At 48.0% G+C, this 23874-nt stretch overlaps 1 non-coding gene across 1 annotated transcript; it reads right to left on the bottom strand.

Moving 5' to 3' along the window:
- Positions 1-23109: 23109 nt before the first annotated feature.
- LOC115847611 (U5 spliceosomal RNA) lies at positions 23110-23229 on the bottom strand. The gene has a single exon (XR_004037423.1). It is a non-coding gene; the product is annotated as a U5 spliceosomal RNA (small nuclear RNA).
- Positions 23230-23874: the final 645 nt, after the last annotated feature.

The following is a 23874-nucleotide window of genomic DNA, read 5'->3' as shown; positions in this document are numbered from 1 at the left end:
AGAAACAGACACGTGATTTTGACGGGGTGGTGGGGCTACTGAGGTGATGACTCCAGGCAGGGCTGCTCTGGAAATGAGAACTCTCGGTGTCCGGGTTCAGCTTTTCAGCCAGGTTTCTTCATCAGGGTGGAAGCAGAGAGGGGGAAGAGAATGAGAGATGGCAGACGCTCTCTGCACAGAGATTTGAAGTCATTCTTTACCAGGACAAATGGGGTAGGTGAGTATTCCAGGCAGAACAGTAAATGCCAAGGCCATGAGTTCAGATTCTGCCCAGCTTGTTTGAAGGGCAACAAAGGAACCAGTGTAGCTAAGGGAAGGGACAGCAGGAAAGGAGATCAGAGAAGCAGTGAGGGGCAGACTGTGTAAGGTCTTATAGATGATGTAGGAATTGGTTTTATTTGGAGTAAAATGGAACTCTTCAGAGGGCTTTGGGTAGATAGGAGGTATCAATTCATTAATTTGACAAATATTTAGTACCCACCATTTCCAATTACTGTTTTAGACTTTAGGGTTTTATCAGCGAACAAAGCAGACACAAATTCCAGCCACAAGAAACTTGTAACGCTGAAGGTCTATGTTATAAAAGAAGAAGGGTCTCAAGAAATGACCTCAATTTCCCCCTTAAGAAACTAAAAAAGGAAGAGCAAAGTAAACCCAAAGTTGGTAGACTACAGAAAATGATAAAGATCAGAACAGAAATAAATAAAATGGAAAAGGAATATAATGCGGAGAAAAAACCCAGTGAAACCTAAAGCTGGTTCTTTGAGGAGATCCATAAGATTGATAATCCTCTAGTCAGACTGATCGGGTTAAAAAAAAAAGAAAACACCAATTAGTAATATCAGGAATGGGAGATATGACATCTCTACAGATGCTACAGGTATTACAAGGATAAAAAGGGGATATTATGGACAACGTTATCCCAATAGATTTGACAAGTTAGAACAGAAAAATCCCTTGAAAGAAACACACTACTAAAGCTTACTCAAGAACAAATAGGTAATGATGATAACCCTGTATCTATTAAAGTAATTGAATTTGTAATTAAAAACAAGCACACAAACAAAAACTCCAGGTCCTGAGACCAGGTCTTTCTACCTCCTCCTCACTTGGTCCCCAGATGCAGGAAGCTGATGGCAGCAGCAATGGTAGACTCAGGAAGATCAGTTAGGAGGCTTTTCAGTCATCTGGATGAGAGATGATGGTGGTTTGGACCAGAATGGCCACAAATGGTGAGAAATGGTCAACCTCTTGGTATATTTTGAAGTTAGAGCTAACATGATTTGGTTACACACTGGATGTGGAAGTGAAAGACAGAGAAGAGTCAGGGACAACCCTAGGATTTTTGGTCCAAGCAACTGGAAGGATGGAGTTGCCCTTAACTGAGTTAAGGAAGACTGTGGGAAATAGAGTTTCAGGGAGAAGATCAAGGAGTTTAGGCTTGGACAATGTTTCCAAGTGGAAACATTGAAGAGAAAATTGAATATTGGCGGTGGATTGGGTATAGGCATCTGGATTTCAAGATGGAGGACCTGGTAGAATGTAAAATTTAAGAGTTATCAATGCATGAATTGCATTTAAAGCCATGTCATTTTAATGAGTCACCAAGGGAGTGTACAAAGGGGAAGAGAAGAGGAGCCTTAGACAGATTCAATGTTAATAAGTGCGGGAGATGAGAGGGAAACGAAGATATCTTCAGCAAAAGAGATGAAAAGAAGAGAACAAAAAGATTTGAAGGGAAATCAGAAGGAGGTGATATTCTGGAGATCAAGGGAAGAAATGATGCCAGGAGAAGGAAGTGATCTATTATATCAAATGGTGCTGAGAGCTCATGTTAAAATGACCACTAAGAAATGACCATTTGGCTTAGCCACATGGGCATCAAAAGCTGATTGGGGTAGCTTTAGGAGAGGAGAGGAATTGTCAGTGAGTATAGATAGCTCCTTCAAGGAGTTTTCCTGTAAGAGGGAGCTGGGACATGGGAAGAGTATGTCTGTAGAGAAAGGGAAATTGATGAGGCAGGAGCAGAAGGAATTGCTGGGGAGATGTCCTTGAGAAACTGAGAGAGAATGGGATCCAGGACACAAGCAGATGTTGGCCTCCACACAGTTCATCCACAGGAGCAGGAGAAAAGCTAAAGGACATGGACACAGGTGCAGGTGTGTGGGGAGATGTGGGGAGGGAACACTCGAGGAAGTGTTCTTTCTAGGGCTGCTTTTTCTCCCTGCGATAGGCAGCAGGTCATTGGCTGAGATGAAGGGTGGGGGAGGAGGTGTGGGAGGCCTGAAGAGAGAGAGGTAGGAGATATTCGACTAGGAGAGTAGGAGAGTGAATGGGTCCATGATTGCCAGGCAGCATTTAAGGCCCACTTGAGGTTAGCAGTCATAAATTAATGTTAAACCGGTCGGGAAGGTTGTGTACTTTCCTCCAGCCATGGTCAGCTGTGTGGGCACCAGAATGGAGTAGGCTTCGAAGTGGAGTTAACCAGGGTTAGAGTTTTGCCAAACCAATACAGTAAAGCGAAGGAAGGGTGTTGAAGATGAAGAAGTATGGAAAAAAAGAAGATATGATTAAAGTGATAAACCATGGAATTGAAGCCAAGTAAATTAGGGAGAGAGAACATGAGGGGCGCAGAACAAGTTAAAAGGCAGAGGATCCAGCAGTCCCACTGTGATGAAGGATTGTTGGTGACGGCATTTCGGGAGCAGTGAGCTAGGAAGTTGGGAGGCACTGGTCAGAGAGGAACATGCACCGAAACTGAGAACATGGAAGGGGTGCGGTTTTTATCAGTGTCAGGCATGTGACTTAGGCCATTTAGAGTATCTGGGATAGGGTGGAGGATGAGACCATTGGAGGAGAGGAGATCAGGGAGCTGAGAAGCCAGATACATGGGATGTAGTCCCAAGAATGATGACGTGATGGTGTGGGAGTGACAGTGAGCCACATGCTAAGATCCACATAAAGAATGAAGGAAAGGGATCTGGGGTGTGTGGGAGACTGTACCAAGGAGGGGTGGTGGGTGCTGCAGGCTGATGATGTGATCTTCAAAGCCCAGAAGTTCTTAAAGGAATGGCCTTGCACAGCAAGAAGGAATGAAGAAGACACCTGCCCCACCAAATGGTAGGAGGGATGTAGAAGAGAAAGATAAGTCACCCCTTGAGCAGAGGCTGCATGGATTTGCTCCAGAAGAGAGCCTGTGCTCAATGAGAGCAAAAAGGGAAAGAGAAGACAGTGAAGATACAGGATAATGTTTCTATTGGTGACATCCCACCACGCTTAGAACCTCTCAGACCAAGTCTCATGCTACCTGCTCACTCCCTTCCTGCACTCCAGCCACAGTGTCTTTAGCATGTTTCTTAGACATGCCAAGTTCTTTGCAACCCCAGGGCCTTTGCATATGCTTCAAATCACACCTCTGCCCCCACCCCACTCCTTTAGATCTCATGTTGAGTATTATTTCCTCTCAGAAACCTTGCTGAACATCCTCCTTAAAACAGGGTGCTGTGCTGGTGCCACAGAAGTGATCTACACACAGATTTTCTGCTGTCAAGTAGTCCAGTCTTGTGAAGCAGATGAGGAAGTGAGCAGGTGATTTGGAGTTTGCTAAGAGCCATGATGGGGCAAACCCAGAGACAGCACACAAGAGAAAGCCTTAACTCAGCCACGGTAGTGGTGGGGGGATTCAGAAAATGACTAAACAGAGGCCTAAAGGATGAACAGGAGTTAGTTGAGAGAGGGTGGGAGGCTACTGAGAGAACGTAGGGAGCCCTTCTGATGGCTGAGTTAGAGGAGGTGAGAGGGGCTGATGCTGTAGAGATGTGGATGTGGGGCCTGTGGGACATGCTAAGGAGCTTGGGCCCCACTGAAGGATGATTATTTTGTCTTTAGAAGGTATATAATTCTTTTGCTGAACAATTATGAGCAGAAACAGAACATGATTAAACTGGGCCCCCATTGTGTTTGGCCCCAGAACAAGTGCAGAGCTGGCACTCCGGAGCCAGATGACCCCAACCTTCTGGGGGCACAAAACAAGGCCTAGAGCTGTCTGGAGAAAAACATTTGGCTGGAATCCTGCAATCACCAGAGCTACAGAATGTCCTAGACTATTGGCCTCCCACCCACCACCCAGACTGTTTTATTACCCAGCTTTACAATAGTTACACCTTCTCCATTTGATTCCAGTGCCACATCTTGACCTGCCTTGTACCTGTTACCAGTAGAATCTGCTACAGGCCCTGGTGTGCAGGAATACTGAGTTCCTTTGTTTTGTCATTGTGGTTTGAATGTATATCTCTCTACTTCTGGAACTATGTCAAGGTCCTCAAGTCCTTCACAGGACCAAGGGTTCTGGTTCTTGGGCATCTGTCTCCACGGGTTACCATGGAGACAGCTGGGTCTCTTACAGCAGGGGGCTCACAGGTCTGCAGGCTCAGGGATGCTTCTCTGCCATTCTCGGGACCTGGAAGTTCTTTGTAGGCTGGAAGGGCAGCACATCCTGGCACTGCAGCCACTTCCCTCTGGGGCCTTGATATGTCTCTGGGGCGCTGCAGGGCCAGGTTGGGAGTGGTGGTTTGGAGCCCTCACCCCACCGGGCCAGGAGAACTCTGCAGAGGGGAGAAACCCCCTCTGCCTTTTGTTTCCCCTGGATACATGGCTTCTTCCCTCAAACCCAGCCCTCCCTCTTGTACTTTCACAATAGTCCTGGAGGCCCTTAAAACCCAGAATCTGATTTTAACAACTGAAAAACTTGTTTCCCATCTTTAAATCTGCCCAGAAATTGAGGGGAAATGTTTGCATTCCATCCTTTAGGGGCAGCCAAGAAGTGGATTAAGAATAAAACAATTCAGTTTCTATATTCAAATATCCTATCTTGCTAGTCCTGTAGCCTGGAATCTCCTTTCCCATTTTTCACCTGACAGCCTCCCACTTACCCTCAGCTCAGATGTCGCCTCAGATAGAAATTATCCGTATTCATGAGTCACCCTTACTTCTCCATCCCTCTGCATTACTTTCCTCTGTATGGCCAGCCCACACCTGGCTCATATCAAGTGTGTGCTAAACTGAACCGAATTCAGGGCAAGATGGTGGATTAGCAGGTTCTGCCTGATGACTGGTGGCTGCCCAGGGAAGATGGGCTTAGACAAGAGGCACCAGAAGAGGTACAAGACTGGGGGACACCTATAGTTCTCAGAATAGGACAAAGGCAGAACAGGAAATGGAGGGCAGGGCCACGCCCCCTGGCTTCCCACCTCTATTTGCATCCTCCCTCCGAGAACGGGAGACGTTTCTAGCATCGACCAGCAGGTGGCAGCCTTGCTCCTCAGATGAGGGACTCCTTTCCCCAGGATAAGCTAGCACGGCTTCTTGCCATGGGAGATGGTCCCCAGGAGGCCTTCTCAAGGCCAGTCTCAGAGAGTAATTTGAGGCGCAGACAAGGCCAAGATGCCAGATGCTCTACATGCAGTTGGATCTGTAACTATTTGTGGATCCAATTTTTTCTAATTCCAAGACTTCTTAGCTCTACAGGTCTTGCATACTTGTTTAAAAAAAAAAAAAAGGATGCACAGGTCTCACCCAGAACCACTGAATCAGAATCTCCTGGATGGGTCCCTGGGAAGACCCAGGTGATTTTGATGTAAGCAGGCCAAATTCTTATTTGCCTGATTTGATTCCGTAGGCCAGCCTTTCAGACACAAAGTTGACTTTATCGATTAAGAAAGCCTAGCACAGCTCAGCCTACAGCCCACCGCTCTGCCAGAGGCACGAACTTCATCGGCGAAGGCTGAGCAGGTGTCTCCAGGAGATGGCTGCTGGGCGCCAGGCACAGCCTCGTGCTCCCACGGCACCCTCCTCTCTCCTTGTTCCTATACCAGCCTTGGCTCGGGCTGTAGCCAGAACACAGCCCACGCCCACCACCTGCTGAGCTTTAACCCCCACCGCGGGGCTTGCTGATGAGTCTGCAGAAGCAAACGGTTTAGTAAGCAGCCCCATCACCTCTCAGACAGGCACTATTTCCAGCAGCACCCCGTGAAACTGAGGCCCATGGAGGGCGTCCTGGTGTTGATCGGGGGCCCAAGTTGGCAGGGCTACCCATGCGTGGAAAATCCGGGCTGGGTGGCTGACTGTGGGTCTTCACAGCAGGGGACTACGTTATCGCTGCTCTCTCTTCCTGCAGCCTCCCCCAGTCACTGACCCCAGATGGCCCTGGGCACAAAGCTGCCAACGTGGGGAAAGCCTGGAGGAGGGGAGCCCAGGTGCTAAGCAGCCAACGCGAAGGAGCTGGCCTGGTGGGGGTCCGCCCTGATGGCTCCCCACATAGCCATCCACCACTTCCCGTCTCCACGCCGTGTCTACTCTCTCCCTCTGCCTCTTCCTGGACTGGCCCCTGCCATCCAAATCCTATGTGTTTCAGAAAGTCACTTTCAGATGCCACTTGTGAGGCCCCTGCACTGTCTTCCCTGCGGTCAGTGCAGCATCTTCCTCCTCCACCTCCTGTAGCACATTCTCTGACGCCCCCTCATGGCGCCATGTGAGAGCATCCCTCCTGTATGTACATCTTCTCGACTGCATTGGAAACAGGGGGTGGTGGTACCGTGTGACGTCTGCCCCCAGCCCCTAGTGCAGGGTCTGGGAAGGACCTGACAAGAGGAGGTGCACAGGAAGTGATAAAGAAATCCAGAAAAGAGGTGTGGTTTTTAACTCTTGCAAATGCATAAGGATGCTGGAGAAGTTGGTGGCGATCTGGAGTCGACAAGGAAGGTTTCATCGTGGAGGTGGGAATGGATCTGGGCCCTGAAGGAGGGGTTAAGTGATTAGGTGAAAAGGTCACCAGCATGTTATCAGATCTTTCTTCTTAAGTCAATGCTGAAATATTCAGGGTGGGAGTAAAGTGGCCCATGGTGGCCATGGACCAATCAACGATCAACAGGCGATCCTGTTGATGCTCCTGGTCAATCCCCAGTACAACTTTCTGGAATGTGTGGAACTACCCAGGATTGAGGAATGCATGGAGAGCCACGCCCTGGCTTCCTCCCTGGACCCAGCTCACACTTAGAAAGGAACATCAAACACAAAACCAGAGAGAGGGCTGGAGGCAGATATGCTGTCAGGGTGGGCATGGCACTCCCAAACCCAGTCCTTGGGCTTATGGTGTGGCCATGCTTGACACCAGCCCAGCAAAGCCACATCCTAAAATCAAAGAGGGAACAGCCTGAGAGGTGGAATGCACGTCTTTGGGGAACACATCTTTGGGGACTTCTGTGCTCTCAAGAATCTCCTTCTCCCCTGACCTGGAGGTATGTGTCGTGAGACTTTGCTTGCTTCCCCTCTTCAGTGAAAAGTTTGGGGTCTTTGCTTAACGGGGGTCAGGGTGTTTGGAGGGGATAGCAGGCAGGATGGAGGAAGGGGGCCCCCAGGATGAGTAAAACCTTGTTCTCCAGCTTTTTCGCTCCTCCCAGAATGTATCACCCATGCTCACCATCCTCCCTTCTGAGTTTGTCTAAGACAAAGAAAGGTTCCACCAGGGAGTCCCCTCTCGGCCACCCCATGGGCCCCTGAGAGTGGGTGTGGATGCTGTGGTCCAGGTGGGGAGCTGCAGGCCCATGACATGGTCAGCACCCCCCCTCCCCCTCCATGGCTCGCCCAGCCTCACCCCTGTTGTCTGGGAAAACAGCACCCAAGGACAGAGCGTGCCTTGCGTTCCCCTGGGAGAATGCGTTCTTTCTCTACTATCTGATGGAGCTCTGGCCAAAAAGTGTACATCTCCCTGCCTTCCTTTCTTCCTCCTTGAGGGCCTCACTGTATCCTTTATCAGGCCACATTGCTGAGCTCAGAAAAACAGACAAGTTATGTTCATGCGGGAGCAGGCTTCTCTCTTGTGGCATCCTGTAGATCTGGCCATCTGTGGCCGCCCCAGCTTTGAGCCCCAGGCTGGCCCTAGGCCACACCCCTCCTCCCCTGCTTCAGGCTGGCCTGCCGCCTCCCATGAGTCACTCAGGTGAAAAGGAGGGCAACCACAAGAGGAAAACAATCACTTTTGTTGCCCTAGGGGGAGGTCCCCGTCCGGCGTAGAGTAAAGCTGGAGCACTACTTGCAGGTCCACAGAAGTCAGGCCTGTCCCTGGGGCAGCAGGAAGAGGCTGCACGGAGATGCTGGGACAGGGAAGCCGAAGCATCCCGGAACCCAGCCTGGGGCATCCTGACTTGCCATTGCTGATGTCAGCATCTTCCTGTGCCCTTTCATGGGGTCAGAACCAGGAAAGGCAGAGGTAATGAGATCAAAATGATGCTGGGTGAACTTTATGGAAGATGAGTGTTGAGCCCATTTCGCTGACCAGCGCTTATCGGTAAACAAGCGGCGGCTCTTCCCTCCTGGCTCATCCCAAACACACTCTCCCTTCTCTGCAGCCATAGCTCTGATTTGGTTCTTCATTTTAAGACACGTGATTTGTCTATGGGTCTGTCCTCCCCACTGGGAAGCCCTGGGTTCCCTATCTCTGACAGCGAGCGCAATGCTTGCCCCTCGTGGGCACTCAGTGGACATCTTTTGAGGTAATGAATGAACACTTAGGTTCCATAAAGCCCCAGAGGCTCTGAGGACAGAGCAGCTGCTGAACTTGGGGTGCTGACTTGGGTGCTCCTCTGAAAGTGAGGGGAGGGATGCTGCGGCAGGACTTTGCATCCTCTGAGTCGCTAAACTTGTAAGAACAGGGCCATCCTCAGGTGGGTAAACCAGCCTGGTTCTGTCCGCACATCTGTGCTGCCTCCTTCCCTTGACCATTCCTCCTGGGCAGCACGTCCGGGTCTCATTTAGTTTTGAACTCTAGCACAGAGCCTGGTCATCCCAGGTGCCTAGCAAATGCCCATTAGATGAAGCGTGTTCTCGCCTGCATCTGTGCCTGGGCGCCGTAGACGCCCATCGTGGCTGTAAGGTGGCTGTTTGAGAAGCGTATTGACCCACCCCTTCCCTGCACATCCTGGGACAGGAGCCCCAGTGATGGGTCCTCTTCCCCTTCCCTCCCCCAACATCTGCCCCAGAGCCTGCTGTGGCTCCCTGGGCCCCTGCAGGCCTGGCAAACCCCTAGCATAAAGAGACAGTATTTATAAGATGCTCTGATGGGTAGAGGAAAGAGAACACGTTCTATTTGATAGAAGCTTGAGAAATTCTCAGAAGAAAAATGAGCTGGCTCCTCATATTTGACCCAAACTGCTCAGAATGTTGTATCTTCCCCTCCTCTCCCTCACTTTCTTTCACAAGCTGCAGAGGACGGAGTATCAAGCCCATCACGCTAACCAAGGCCTTTTGGTCATTGAAGGACCTGGTGCACGTGCCAGAAAAATACATCTCCTCCCCTCCTGCCAGGAGCCCAGATCCCCTCACAGAAGCCTGCTGGCTCTGCAGATGCTGGATTCGGAAACTGCATCTTACACTTCCTGAAACCCGCTGAAGAAGCAGGGACCACCTCTGACTCGGGAATGGACTCGTGTAAGTAAAAGGAAATCTCCCAGGCCAGCCATAGCAGACACTCATGGTTTCCTGCTCTAACTAGTCCTGAGTATTTGCTTAAATGAGCTCTGGGTGACATGCCTGAAACCTCAGACAACAGTCACACACTCACACCTGCTCTAAGCCCTGTGCTCTCGGCTACACACACAGCACCTGTGGTGCAGACACACCTAATGAACGGGCCTTCTAGGCTCGGGAAGTAGAACATGGGCCTGCTGAGCATGAATCGTATCAAGAGAGTGGGGACCCTGAGAACTGTAACAGCCCACGAGAAAGACGGTGGCCTGAGTAGGGACAAAATCACCCATAGGGTCAGATCCCAAATGATGTGGGAACATGGAATGCATGAAAACCCCAAGTGGAGGCCGAAAGCCCAGCTGGATCCCCATCTTGTCTGTCTAGGCAAGAAGCCCATTGTCCAGTCTATTATCCCAGTAGAAAGCAGCAGAAGTAACAATAATTACCAAAACCAAAGCCAAACCAAACCAGGGACTTCCCTGGCGGTCCAGTGGTTAAGACTTTGTGCTACCATTGCAGGGGGCATGGGTTCGATCCCTGGTTGGGGAACTAAGATCCTGCGTGCGGTGCAGTGCAACCAGAAAAATAAAAAAAAAAAAAGCTTGGGGCTTCCCTGGTGGCGCAGTGGTTAAGAATCTGTCTGCCAATGCAGGGGACATGGGTTCGAGCCCTGGTCCGGGAAGACTCCACATGCCACAGAGCAACTAAGCCCATGCACCACAACTACTGAGCCTGTATTCTAGAGCCTGCAAGCCACAACTAGTGAAGCCCCCACGCCTAGAGCCCGTGCTCCGCAACAAGAGAAGCCACCACAATGAGAAGCTCGTGCACCGCAATGAAGGGTAGCCCCCTCTCGCAGCAACTAGAGAAAGCCTGCGCCCAGCAACGAAGACCCAACACAGCCATAAATAAATAAATAAATATTTAAAAAAACAAGCTTCATTCCTGATAGACGGTCCAAGAGAGAAAAGAAAGGAAGCATCAGAAGGCATGTTGAATGCTGAACAAGACTTTCTATCATTTGAACATAAGCAAAACCAAACGAAACCTTGTCAGTTTCCATGTTGGTTTGATGGGGGAGCGCTCAGAGTTAGTGGGGGGAAGAGCAGCTTTCCGGGCAGTCAAGTAGGCAAGAGCCTGCTCTGCCCGGGGCGATGTATCCCCCTGGCCATCTGCTATGCCCCTGTGCTCCAGTTTGCTCAGGGATAATAAGATTTTTGTTCTCGAAGGTTGGAACATGTAGTAGCCCAAATGCGATGACTTCTGTGGACATCAGCCCTCCAAGTGACATTAGTGCAGTAGAGCGTTTCCTGCTCAAAGCCCCCTGCCTGTCCCACGGTATCCCATCTCCCTGGAATTCAATCCTGGATTCACACTCAGCTAACTCATTTAAGTGCCACTAAATGCTGGTAGGCCTCATAACACTACAAGGGGCATATTTTCCTTCCATAAATCCAGAAATTGAAACTGATTGCTTCCACCACTTGCCTAAGACCACAAAGCTAAGTGGTCTTCCGATTCCTAACGCAGTGTTTTGCTACCACACAAAAGCTGCCTCCTTCTTGTTTGAACCTGGAATGGCGCCATTTGCCCTCTCTAAGTCCCTCAGCAGGGAGACAAGGCAGGAAGAGGCGGGCCAAGGTGTAGTCAGAGCCTTGGCATGGACCCTTTCCTCCACGTGCTCTCCTCCTCCCGTGGAAACTGACTGCCGTGTTCCCTGGAGGTCTCCCATGGTGGTCAAGAACGTGAACTCAGGAGCCAGACTGCCTGGGTTTAAATCCCACGCACTGCCACGACTACCCGCGTGACATCAGGAAAGATATGTCCCCTCTCTGGACCTCAGTTCCCTCATCTACAAAGTGGGATTATAGTAGCACCACCTCATAGCGTTTGTTTTAAGATGAGCTGAGTTGATTTGTGTAAAGTATGTAGAACAGTGGTTAGCACTTAGTAAATGGTCCGTGTCTATTATTGTTGTTAATAACAGTTACTTTCGATACTTCATATTACGTCCGAACAGGGCAAATTGGTTGCCTTACACCCCTTTTATGTAGAAAACAAAATACAAACAACTGAAGCTAAACAGCCAATAGGTGCTCTAAGCTCAGGGTCCCAGGCTGCACCTCTTGCTGAGCTGAGCTCTCTGAAGCTCCCCCTGGGAGCCTTCTTTTGCCCAAGAGGTACCAGAGCACCTGGACTGGGCCTTCTAGGAATTTATGTGTTTCTCTGGCTAAGGAGTGAAGCCTGGTTTCACGTTCTCCCTACCGCCAGCTCTGCGCTCACTCACCCACCTGTCCTGGGGATGCTCCGGCTGTTGCTGCAGCATAAATCCTGCACGAAGAGCACATTAAGCCCCTTGGGGGTCGGGGCTGCCAGCAGCTTCTTGCTGCCTTGCACGTAGGATGGACAAGTGCCTGCTTCTTGGCCTTGGCCTGGCCCTGAGGCCCCAGTGCAAAGTTCCTTACACGGCCTGGAGCTTATTCCAGGCTTCCTAACAGGAAGAACCAAAACACTGGCTCCTCTCTGAATCCTCACGTTCTTCTTATTCTCCTCTTTCTTTTAATAGGATCCAGGTGGCCCCTTACTCAAACCAATTGCTTAGAGAGCTGCCTCCACCTTTCATTTCTTTTGACAGTTTTCTTTCCCAGAAGGTAGGATGGGGAACATGACGAGGGAAACTGTGACGTGGACCTCACTGAGATGGAGAAGAATTGCTTGTAGAACGGCAGCAATGGGGTTATGGGGGGAATGTACCCATTTCCCTGTGAAGCTTGTGACAGCTGAGGAGAGAAACCCATGCTACAGGCTCAATGCATTTTTCCAGACTGTAGGGAGAAGATTTCAATAGACTCACGGAGAAACACAAATATGATTTGTTTTAGTTAAGATGATCCTAGCTATTGTAATATACAAATTCTCAAATCTCAGTGGCTTAACATGATACAAGTTTATTTTGTACTCCCACAAAATCTGATGGGGAAAGGGCTCACTCAGGCACCCAGGCTGGCAGAGACACTGCCCATTTAACATGTGGCTTCTGAAGTGAGCTGGATTGGAGACATCCAGCTGCAGATGGGGAAGAGGGCCGTGGAGAGCCAGGGAGGAGGTCTTTTTGGATCAGCCCTGCAAGCGGTATTTATCATGTCTGCCTTCATGACATTGGCCAGAACTCAACAACTGGGTTCCCTGTCTGAAGCGGGGCTGAGAAACGTAGTCCATGCTGGAGAGCCCCTCCCAGCACCAACTCCACACTGTGGACAGAGAACATGACTCTGGTGGAATCAGAAGGGGAATTCTAGAATGAGAGTCTACCATTGAAATCTCAGCTACTCCTGAGATGGAAGGAGAGAGGGAGAGATCTAAAAGGGCCATCTTAACATGGGGCAGTAAATAAAAAGGCAGAAGTGGCTACCCAGGAAGCTCTCAGATGAGCTCAGTGTTAAGAAAGAACATGTATAAAAGAAAAGCGGCTGTTGACCAATAACAACATAAACTATAAAAGACTGGTATGGCACTGTAAGAGTCATGTCAGGAATGCAAGCTATCTGAAAAATGTTAACACAGATTTTTAAAGCTTTTTAAAGCATTGTTTGAGCAGACAAACACAGGAGACTTAGCTCTGTCCCTAGTGGTGGGTGATCGGGTGTTACTGAGGGTCAGAAAAACATTCCTACCCATCTATTTTGCTTCCAACTTCTTTGTCAAAGGGAATGATTTCAAGACCAAAAGGAGCAGAAGACACCGACATCCTCAAAGAATGAAGAGTGTGCAAGAGTGAAACTTACTCCTCAAGTTAACTGACATATCCTGGCCTGGGTATATTACATTCCAAAATTCTGAAAAAATTTCAAGAAGGGGGCTTCCCTGGTGGCGCAGTGGTTGAGAGTCCGCCTGCCGATGCAGGGGACACGGGTTCGTGCCCCTGTCCGGGAGGATCCCACATGCCGCGGAGCGGCTGGGCCCGTGAGCCATGGCCGCTAAGCCTGCACATCTGGAGCCTGTGCTCCACAACAGGAGAGGCCACAACAGTGAGAGGCCCGCGTACTGCAAAAAAAAAAAAAAAAAAAAAAATTTCAAGAAGGGATTGCTGTAGCTTCAGAAGAACAGTTAAGAACCCATACCCTGGAACTAGACTGCCTGGGTTGGAATCTTGGCTCTGTCCCCTGCTAGCTGTATGACCTTGGGGAAGTTACCTAATCAATCTGTCTTAGTTTTTCCACCTGTTAAATGGGTAAAACAATAATACCTACTTCATAGGATTGCTGAAGGATGAAAGGATAAGATTCTATTTATTCTTAGTGCTCAGCCTGGCACCTATTCAGTGCTCAAAAACTGTTAGCTGATGCTGCTATTACTACAGTATATAGCTGATCTGATATGAAACATCGGGTAGGAAACATGGCAATCAGAGAAAAGTTTAGAAGACAGAGATAAACAAATACATTCCAATTTTGAAAAGAAAAGAAATGAATTTTCTCAATGCTATCAGTGCCAGGCAAAATTTCTGACTGTACTGTTATTCAATAATTATTATTACGTACCTACTATGTGTTGGGCCCTGGAAATATAGCAGTGAACAAAATAAACAGAAGTCCATGCCCTCTTCAGTGTAGTAGGTCTAGTAGGAGAGACATATAATTTTAAAAAATAAGTAAATATACAACATGTTGGCTGCTATATGTGGTGTGGAGAGAAACAAAGTGAGGCAAGAAGATACAGGGTGTTAGAGGGAGAGGGTTTCAATATTAAAGAGGAGAGTCAGGCAAGGTCTTGGACACAAGAAGACCTTTTAGTAAAACCTGAAGATGTGTCACCCTCTGGAGATGGAACGGCAAGTGCAAAGAGCCCAGGAGGCTGTCCTGTGTGGCTGCAGTGGAAGGACTTGTGGGGAGAATGGCAGAGGATGGAGTCAGAGAGACAACAGGAGGCCAGACCGGGCAGGGCTTTGCAGGCCCTTGTGAGGACCACGGATGGTCCTTAGAGAGATGACAGTCATTGACCTGGGGAGTGATATGCTCTGATTTACATTTTAAAAGTTCACTCTATGGTGTAACAGACTGAATGGAGGCTTTGGTGGAAGCAGGGAGGCCTGTTACGAGGTTCTTGTAATAAACTGTGCAGTGATGATGGCTTGAATCAGGCTGGTAGCTAAAGGAGGTGCTGAGATGTGGTCTAAGAAGTAGTCAAATTCTAGACAGAAACAACTGGATTTTGTTAATAGATTGAATGAGGATGAGAGAAAAAGGGAGGTTAATGTCAAGGATCTGGGCCTGATCAGCTGGAATGATGGAGGGGCATTAACTGAAATGGGATGACTATAGGAGGACCTGGCGCAGAGGGTGAGAGGAGACAAAGAGCTTCTTGTTGGATAGGTTACAGTTGAGATCCTTACTTGGCATCCCAGAAGAGACATGTGGCAGCTAGTCGGATTCCTGAGTCTGGAGATGAGGGAGGAGGCCAAGTTTGGTGAAATACATCCATGAGAATGGATGTACCTCTCCCTGGTGGCGCAGAGGTTAAGCATCCGCCTGCCAATGCAGGGGAGATGGGTTTAAACCCTGGTCCAGGAAGATCCCACATGCCGCAGAGCAACTAAGCCTGTGCGCCACAACTACTGAGCCTGCGCTCTAGAGCCCGCGAACCACAACTACTGAGAACGCATGCCACAACTACTGAAGCCCGCGCGCCTAGAGCCCGTGCTCTGCAGCAAAAGAAGCCACCGCAATGGGAAGCCCGCGCACCACAACAAAGAGTAGACCCCGCTCACTGCAACTAGAGAAAGCCTGCACGCATAGCAACGAAGACCCAACACAGCCAAAAATAAATAAATAAAATAAATAAATTTATTAAAATCAAAAAGAGACTAAAACCTAGAAAAGAGAGGAAGTCCTAAGGACTGAGCTGGAGCACATCTCAATGTTGAATGTTGAGAAGAGGAAGGGGAAGCAGCACAGGAAGACCCAAAAGGAGCAGCCAGTGAGGTTGGAGCACAACTAGGAGAGGGTAGTATCTTGAAGGCTAGTGAAGACAAGGTTTTCAGGAGGGAGGGATTGACTGTGTCAACAACTGCCAAGCGGTCAAGTAAGATGAAGACTGAAAAATGACCATTGGAATAGCTGGCTAAAAGGATTGTCAGTGGACCCTTGGAAAGAAAGTGGTGATAACTAGAATTCAAGATCCGTCCACCAAGAACAGGTTTTGCCAGATGACGCACATTCTTTTATTTAGAAAGTGTCTCTGGACAGTGCAATAGTTTGCCCAGATTTCAACATGGTGGTGGAAAAAAAGACTCTTCTGGTATTTTTTAACATGATGGCAATACATGGGCTTGTGAAACAGTTTTATTACTTGAATTTATAAATGGCATGTTCTACCCTCTCTCTCCTTGGCCTGTTCAAAAATTCTGTCACAGACTCGAATGAAAATATCATTGAAATGATAGTCCAGTGTGCAGACGTTGCAAAGCTAGGAAAGATAGAAATATATTGACAGAACACGTAGGATCCCAAATAATTCTGTTGGACTAGATGAATGGGCAGAGTTAACAAAGTAACGTATAATAAGAATGAATGGGAATTCCTGCATTTTGGTAGCAAGGACTGAATACCTCAATGTCAGATAAGGAACCAGTGTTAGGCCATAGTAAATGAGAAAGCAACCCCAGAATTTAATGTTGATAATAAGCTCCACATGAAGTAACATAGTGATATGTTACCAAAACCTATTGTCATCCTAGAAGGGTGGTATCTACAGTAATTAGTTATCTTATGGCATCTCTGCTGGTCAATCCTCACCTACAGTATTTTGTTCCATTCTGGCATCATGCTTAAAGAGGGAAATTGACATAGCAGGGTGCATAGAGACGAGAAAAGCGGGACCCATGAAAACCACGACAGCTTCCATGCCGGTTCTCCACACCGCTCTCAGGGTGGTTTCCCTTGAACACACATAGGCTCACATCACTCATTTATTTAACATCTTCAGAGCTCTTTCTCCCATTACCTACAGAATAAAACCTAGGACTTTCCACATTCTAACCCTATCTCCGCAGCTCCATTCCCTCTATTCTTTCAGTGGGCTTGATGCCCTGGCCGCCTGTCCCCCTAAGCTTACCAAGCTGGTTCTCACTTCCTGCTTTCTCTCATTTCATGCCCTCCTGCAGGCTCCCAAAACACCTATTTTTTCCCCTGTGTTCTTGCCTTAACTCACTATGTCATTGTTGCCTTTTTTTCCTACCGATATCCCAAATTAGACTGTAAGCTACCTCAGGGCAATGCTGCTTTTTTCACTCTTATTTTCTTACTTAGAGCAGATCTTGCCACAAAGCAGGTATTCAGTAAATATGAGGTAAATGAATGAAAGGGGAAATAAATGAATCGGTGCTGGTTCTTCTGACTAGAATGCCCTCCTTTTCCATTTGTCCATCTGGGAAATCTCATTTATTGTCCAAAGCAGCCAGCTCAGGCAACAGGCATCCTGAGAATCCTTCCTGCTGCTGCAGGTGTTCACTTCCTGTAGCACTTGCCACGTGGCCCCACAGAGCACTCAGGGCCTTGTACTTATGTGCCTACCTGGTCACTCTATCTTGTTCCTCTTCATATGCTCAGGATGAGGAATGACTATAGCAACTGAGATTGTAGAGCACAGAGAAAGGAGAAATAGGATTTTTTTAATTAGGAGATTTAAAAAAAGAGATGGCCGTTTGGCCTTGGTGTTGCAGTGGTAACTCACATCTATGAGGGGTAAAGTGGATAGCTCTCCAGTCTCTTCCAACTCTGGGTCTTTGTGACTCTTGAGCTCTGGAATTCAACAGAGTTGTCCTATCACTGAATTGATAGAGTCTTGCTTCAGGCTAAGTGGCCCCAGGAAAGGGCTTGGAAGAAGTATGGCCCCCTTTGCAGCAGGTAGATCGTGGTATGAGAATAAGTGAGACGGTCACCGTCTGGGGCAGCAGAGAGGTCAAGGGAGAAGTTTCTAATCTCTCCCTGGCCTTACAGGAAGAAAGCTTCCCTGGTCCCACAGGGGTTGCTGCTGATGGAGCAGCTCATTACAGCCTGCCCCAGCAGGCTCACTCCAAAGCCAGTCTGATTCAGGGAGCTCTGGCCACCGCAGACCTTTGTCTCCCTGCATTTGGGGTGTGGAGACACAGCCTTGTGCCAATGCCCCAGTTCACTCGGGCTCAGGGCAGGTCTGAATTCTCACAGAGATCTAGCGGGAGGTCATCAGTGTGGGAAGAGAAAGGTCATGGCAAGACTGAATGTCCCTGTGACCCTCAGCTGCAGGGCCACTTTGGCCCTGGGATATGGGTGGAGGGAGGGGTGGGAGGTCAGGGGGGATATATCCACAGAACCTCTCTGCCAGCATTCTTTAGTCATGAGATGAGATTTCCAGGAAATCTGTGGGTCAGCATAGCAAGAGCCTGGCCTCAGCTTTCAGGCCATTAATAAAGGTTCAGAGGACATGGTACCTTGTCCTCAAAGGCTCGGCTTCCTGGAAAGGGCATGCAGAAGACTGTTCCCTCTGTATTGAGCCTGCTTGGGTCTGCCAGGTGTCTACAGGTCTGCACTCTGAGTGTGGGATAAGAACCAGGCTGGCCGACAGGGAGCATTTCTAGGTTTGTTTCCTAAGAATAGAAGTGATAAGATAACAGCACTCAGGTTTTCTGTTCCATTCATCTTATCAAAGGGACAAAGTTTGTAAGTGCGGCGCTCACCTTTACAACCACCTGAGATGACATTTGACGGTTTCAGTGTCCCTCTGAAATGTTCCCCTTGCTTGACTCTCCCTACCTGTTCTCCTACCACACCACCTCCCCTCAATCTCATCACCAGAATCTCAGAAAACAATTCAACTCACAATAAACTAGTAAAACTCTTAAGCTGAGTTCCCTTCTTTGTCTTTGCAGTGAATTGGGGGCCCCTAGTGGCCCCTAAAACTTGCATCAGTAACTTGCTTCTGCCCTGTCACACTCAGCAGCAGGTCCCGGCTCGCTCGGACAAGGACTGGCCTGACCCCACTGTGGACCCTGGGCTGGAACTGGCCTGTGTGATGGTGGAGAATGGTGCCCTCCCCTCTCAATTCTGGGAGGCTGCTATTCTAGGGAGAAATACAGATCTGGTAGACTATTTTTGAAGAGCAGTTAAAAACGATTTGTAACTGTAAGCAGCTACCCAGAGAGTTGATTGGATCTTTACAAAAACAACATCTGGGACTTCCCTGGTGGCCCGGTGGTTGAGAATCTGCCTTCCAGTGCAGGGGACACAGGTTCAATCCCTGGTCAGGGAACTAAGATCCCACATGCCGCGGGGCAACTAAGCCCGTGTGCTGCAACTACTGAGCCCACATGCCACATCAAAAGATCCCGCATGCCACAAAGAAGGTCCTGCGTGCCGCAACTAAGACCCAACACAGCCAAATAAATTAATTAATTAATTTAAAAATAAATAAAACATCATTAAAAAAAATCTGTTGATTGTATCTCAGTGCCTGTCACACAGAATCCATTCAATCAGCATTTGGCAGATGTCCTTTGAATTTGTTCTATCGACAATAATTTAATGGACAACAAACATTAGTTCTGGATACTGAGGGAGAAATAAAGAACAATGTCAAGTTCCAGTCCTCCGCTGTCCTACAATCCTGTGGTGGAAGAAAGAGATGTATTTGAAGAGTAAAATCCCACTGCAAGGCAATCTATGACTAGGGCACATCTGTGCGTTGTGGTCCTGCAGGCTATAAGAGCTGAGGGATGTTTTGCTTGGCTCAGCTCACCAAGTTGGCTGGGTCCTACCCAGTGTGCCCCAGGGCCACCTACAGCAACTATGCAGGGCCATGACTTCAACCTGTGGAAGGAGAGGACCACATCCTCCTCTCTCTAGATGTTAAGGTCCAATTCTTCCGGCTCTAATTTGGCTGGAAACACTGTATAAACATCAGAGATGATGTCATAGGGGAGGATTACAGAGGATATGTTGGTGTTACATTATTTAATTTTGTCAGTGAGCATGATAAAGGTAATGGATTGGAATTGCTATACTGAGTGTTTTTGATGCTTTGCCACGAGGAAATTGTTAAGGAAGGAAGCTTGCCAAGGGTCATGAAGAGGAATGCAAAGCAAAATCAAGACTAGGAAGTTCTCCCCTTTCAGATCCTTCTGCTGCCTCTGTACCAGTTCATTCTGGAAATCATAGCATGACCAGACCAGCGGGCAAACCTCATCCCTGAGTGAATCTCTTACCCGCTCCAGACAGATGGGACATCGTACCTTCAGCTTCCCACTCATGAGCAGACTGCCCTTCTTAGCTGACCTCTGCGTGGTCAGTCTACCACCTGTCAATTGTGTTTTCTCTTCCCTCTAGTTCTGGGCTCCCTGGAAGAAGATACTCATACAAGTATCTGTGGTGTTACTCGGATAGTTTCTGCTGTTTGCAAGATGGCACTGTTCTGGCCTTTAGTTGATTTCTCTGGTTCTTGACACAATTTATACATTTATGTAGATGACCTATCTCCCCAACCATATTCCTGGGTTCCCCTTTGCCCTGGCCCATCTTGACCATGTTCGGGGAGGGCTTTGTGTTTGCAAGTTATCTATGACACCTCCTACGCCACCCTCTTCTTCACGCCTTGCCCTCCTGCCAGACTTCTGCAGACCTGAAATGGAGGAATTGGTGGTTACTGGCCTGCAAATTCTCCAGCTATTTTTCCTCTCTTTTTAAAGGCTGGTCACCCTGCGATGCCCACGTGTTTATAGGTGTCTAGCCCACTTGGAACCTGGTTTTGAGCCACATTACTCTCCTGTCCTTATACTCCATGGGGTGAGGGATACAGTCTCTCTGGTTGTGCTCTCCCGTACCCAGCACAGCACAGGGATACTCTAGGTCCTCAATAACTATTTGCTGAGTTAATTAATCAATAACCTAGTCTTCAGGGATTCTCACTTCTACCAGCAGAATGCCTCTTGCCTAATTCCACAGGTCCAAGAAAGTGAAGTCCAGATGTCCTCTCCTGACCCTCTCCCCCTGTCCACCACCTCCTTCCCAGTCCATAAGAAATTTCAGTCTGATCCCCCTTGCAGAACAAATCTATGCTAAAGGCAGAATTTTCTTTGAGGTCACAAGAAAGAATTTCAACATCAGCTGAAAATAAGCCTCCCGGATCCTTTGTGATTTCAGTATTTGGCCCTTTGAACTTGCTGCTCACCTTCAGGCCTGGAAATCTCATTCTTTCATCTCTTTCCAAGTCTGGTATTTTTCAGGTGAATTGGTTGGGGGTCGAGTGCAGACATGGGAGGGTGGGAGGTGGCTTGAAGGAAGGTAAGGGCTATTTTATTCATAAATGGTCTTTGGCACCACTTTGATTTTCAGATGTCTTTGATTTCTCATCTGATAGATTTTCAGTGTTGTTCCCAAGTGTCATTAGCCTTTTCCCCAGTTGCAAACATGTCAGATGGCTGTGCCTATCCCTGAGGCATGAGAGCGGGTGGAGGCAGACAAACAGTCCAGCGGGTGCAGGCCGAGGGAGGGCTGCCAGAGCGGGAGCAGGTGAACAGAGGAACAGCGAGCCGTTCCCTGGAGCCCACAGCCCGCTGCGCCCACCCCCCAGCCCTGTCCCCGCAACGCATCGCAATCTCCTTGCAGACAAGGCTTCCACTACAGGCCTCTTGCTTCTCTGACGCACAAAGAATGTCTGGCTTGATAACCATTTATTCAGTGATTATAGGATTAACTGCAACCTGCAGCAGAGGTAAGCCTTTACACAAAGGTTTTGCTTTGGTTTTTTGGAAGGGAAAAGAAAATATAGAACAAACAAACATATTATCCATTAATGGGCACTTTCAACTTAGGACTCCAGCAATTTAGTTATCAGCGAGGATGTCCTCGTGCAAGGAGGTAATCAAGTTCAGGCTGTAGTGCCCACATCCCTCCTTTTCCTCACAGCGTCAACCTTTGATTGCAGTTGCCATGGCAAGAAAATTGTTGCAAGAGAACAAGAGAATGATGGTGCCTGTACTTGGGAAGTGAGATGTTTATGAACATTCACACTTTCCTCTTTTTCTCTTTTCTCTGCTAGAAAATAAGAAGGAACGGGGGACGGGAAGCAATCTCATGTTCTCTATTATGTGCCAGGCACGAGGCTAGGTGCTTAACATATATATTGTATGAAATATGTATGTACGTGTGTGTATAAAGCCCTTTTTATTGGGAACTACAACTCACCTATCAAAGAACGCACAAAACAAAGATGTTCAGCTAATTGCATGTGCAAAACTGTTTGTAGAAATGTGTTCTTCCTTGAAAGAGGATTTACATTTGCTTCTGCCAGGCAATTGGGACGGTTCTAATCTGAAACACCTGGGAGGGTTTGTCTAATTCTAATTCTTCCTTCTTCAGCATCTCAGCTCAAAGTAAGAGGATTCACCATTGACCCTTTTCACCCCTGGACTGCAATCCATTCCCTTAGTTCAGCCTCTTAGCTTCTCTCCAACCCCTCAGGGTTTACCAAATACTTTCAAGCAGTCCTATCTACCAGTTTGCTGCTCTGGGCCTCTATACTGGCCTGGTAATTCTTCACGCTCTTGTTAGCACTCACTTTTTTTTTTTTTTTTTAAGCTTTTCTGGTTATCATCAACAGGAAAATTGGTCTGAAATATCTAGTTTGCCATCTTCAAACTTGGGTAGGCTAACGAACTCACTAAGGTCATACATCTTGAATAGCTTCGATAAGGCTGCCTACAAAAGTTGTTCCTTTTGTTTTACACTAAGCTACCCTTTATTCTAACTGAAAAAGAAAGAAAAAAAAGAAAAACACCAGAGCATTTCAAATTGAACCAGAGTTTTACATTGCCAGCTACAGAAGTCAAAATAATCTCTTAATATTTAACTATGAATCTCTTAAGTACGTTCTCTAAATCTTGTCCATCTTTGTATTCTCAGCCCCTAGCAGAGTAATTTCAGATAGTATTTGTTGAGTAAAAGAAGGAATAGGTAAAAGGGTGAAATATACAATTGTTAATGAAGGTACTTTCTACATGGGCCACTAGACTCCTCAATCTAATGAACCCGCATCCAGTATATCACAGAATAGCCTCTCTGTCCAAGTTTCCTTTTCAAGATAAAGTTTTTAAATGGTATGAGTGGAAAAGACCTGTAAGTTCAGGGTCTCCAATATCAGCTCCTCAAAATATCGTGAGGGATCTTCAAGTTCAAGGCTGGTCTAGCTTCTTTCCAGGGAGCTCTAGGGCTGTAAAGGACTATCAGATGGTGGACTACCAGATGGATCCACCCACTGTCAACCCAGCTTCAGTATGCCCTAAACAAAGCTCAGCATCTCTTCTCCCCCCCAAACTTTTAAAAAAAATATATTTATTTATTCGGTTAAACCGGGTCTTGGTTGCAACATGCGGGCTCCTTAGTTATGACAGGAGAGTTCCTTATTTGTGACATGTGAACTCCCAGCTGTTGGATACACGTGGGACCATACTCCTACCAAGGAATCAAACCCAGAACTCCTGCATCGGGAGCACCGAGTCTCACAGACTGGGCTAGCAGGAAAGTTCATCGTTAGATCTATTTTTATCACAGAAATATCAGCCTTGTTTATTCCCACAAGCCTTCAAAGAATTGAGGCAACTGTCATGCTTTTTCCTCCCCATGTGAATCTTTAGTAAAAGATAAAAGATTCATTCGATTATGAGGAGAAACACTAGTATAGATTCCTCTCCCCCCACCTTTTTTTTTTTTTTTTTTTGCTGTACACGGGCCTCTCACTGTTGTGGTCTCTCCCGTTGCGGAGCACAGGCTCCGGACGCGCAGGCTCAGCGGCCATGGCTCACGGGCCCAGCCGCTCCGCGGCATGTGGGATCTTCCCAGACCGGGGCACAAACCCGCGTCCCCTGCATCGGCAGGCGGACTCTCAACCACTGCGCCACCAGGGAAGCCCTCCTCTCCCCCTTTTTAATTGCTTCTCCTTCACTTTGTTTACTGCCCCAGTTGGTGCCACTGCTTTTCCCACTTGCCTATACTAGTAACCTAATGGTCACCCCTTATTTCATCCTACCCCAAATCACCAACTTTGACGAGTTTTTAACCTAAATATTTCTCATATTTGTCCTTCTCCTGGACATCTCCACTCTTACTGCTTTAATGTGGGCTCTTTTCAATGGCCACCTGGAGTACAGCACTGGCTTCCTAATTGGTCTCACCTCCATTCTCTCTGGACCATCCTCCACAGAGTGACCAAACGCAGCAGTGCATTCTTTAAAGCTCTCAGGGCTTTCCTGTCACCTGCAGACAATGCCAGCTCCTTTCCAGTTTGTAAAACTCTTCATAACCTGGCCCCTGCCTACCTCTCAAG

This window comes from Globicephala melas, chromosome 1 (assembly GCF_963455315.2).
Source record: "Globicephala melas chromosome 1, mGloMel1.2, whole genome shotgun sequence".
NCBI lineage: Eukaryota > Metazoa > Chordata > Mammalia > Artiodactyla > Delphinidae > Globicephala > Globicephala melas.
The sequence above is the reverse complement of the archived record's forward strand: the minus strand, read 5'-3'. Positions and strand labels throughout refer to the sequence as shown.